Here is a 1599-nt window from a genome sequence, read left to right on the forward strand (position 1 = left end):
TGGTCCAATAAAACATTTCACCTCCCCCCACCCAAACAACTCCTTACCTCTCTCACAATTCCTAGACCATCAGAAGAGCAACAACATCACTCTAACAGTGCCATTATGTTAAATTAAAAATGCATGATTGTTACCAGATTATAATTATGTAATAGTTTGTATCATTTACTAGGGTCCAGTCTAACAAAGCACTGAAAATGTGCTTAAAGTTATGCATGTGCATAGGGAGCCACAAAAAACAACTTCTCCATTTTTCTGTGCAGTAAAGATCAACATGGAGTTTTAACTTATATATCAGCTATCGAAACAAGGGTGATGTCTACTGGGGTGGGGTATTACTGATGAGTTTTAAGGTGGCTGAGGAGTCCAACCCATGCTCTGCATGTTTTTCCACAGACATGACAAGTGGTGCCTTGGCAAGGGTACAGCTGTTGGCCAGGATGTTGTGCACTTTCCTTCCTCCTCTGCCGTTTCTCAGCTTCCTGAATAGGCTGTAGCTTGATGTATGGTGCAGTACTTTGAGACCTGTTACCAGCCAGCACTTTCCAATTTGTAGGATTGATGCCACACTTCTTAAGGTATGCTTTCAGGATGTCCTTGTAGCACTTCGTCTGTCCTCGGTGGGCCTCTTACCATGACTAAGTGGAGAGAAGAGGACCTGCTTTGAAATATGAGTGTCAGCCATCCACACACAGTGGCAGCCCAGTGAACTTGCCGTTTCATGATTGTTGCCTCAATGCTGGTTACGTTAGCTGCGGAGAGGGTGTTGGCATTAGTGCAGTGGTCTTCCCATTGAATACGAAGGATCTTTCTGAGGCAATGCTGATAGAACCATTTTAGGCACTTAAGAGGGCTTCACCATGTCACTCACGTATCACACCCATAGAGGAGCATTTTCTATATAACCCCTCTCACCCAATAATGAATCTTTGGAATAAAAGCTTTTTATTCAGTAATCAATGACTTCATTGACTTTACTGTGACTTTACAGAAAATCATAACAGAGTGGAACATAAACAATACTGCTTCAAGAATTCAGAATTTCCAGTCCATCTGTTTCAGTCCTTTCAGTAACAAACCTTTAAACCTACTCAAAAGAAACACTTGTACTGAAAGAAAACAGAGAAAGGTCACATCCTACCCATTTCCTTAGAGCAAAGTTTGAATTTTAACAAATATTTGTTGTATAAGTATATTTATTTTTAACAAATAGTTCCACTCTTGGCACATTTCTATATTCATTGTAATTATTCCTGTATTTTCAGGATCTCTTAGAACTGTGAAAAAAATTTGCTTGTAAAATAGCCACATCCCTACTACTATACTTGAATGTACCTACATACTTCTATGACTTCAGCTCATGTAGACATACCTGAGCTAGCTTAAACCAATTAAAGTTGATAGCAAAGTAAAAATGCCAAGATGGAGCTCAGTGGGCACATCAATATGTGCAATCAATGTTCATGAATTAACTCTGGACCTTATTGCTTACTGTAAAGCATTACATTGCTTATTGCTCCAGAATGTATTCGTGTACAGAGCACTGAGCTCTCCCAGGGCTGCTCCGACTGGGCTCACTGTGCTGTGAAGGGGCTGGCT

This window comes from Gavialis gangeticus, unplaced genomic scaffold, assembly GCF_001723915.1.
Source record: "Gavialis gangeticus isolate Ggan-Ray unplaced genomic scaffold, GavGan_comp1, whole genome shotgun sequence".
Classification (NCBI taxonomy): Eukaryota; Metazoa; Chordata; order Crocodylia; family Gavialidae; genus Gavialis; species Gavialis gangeticus.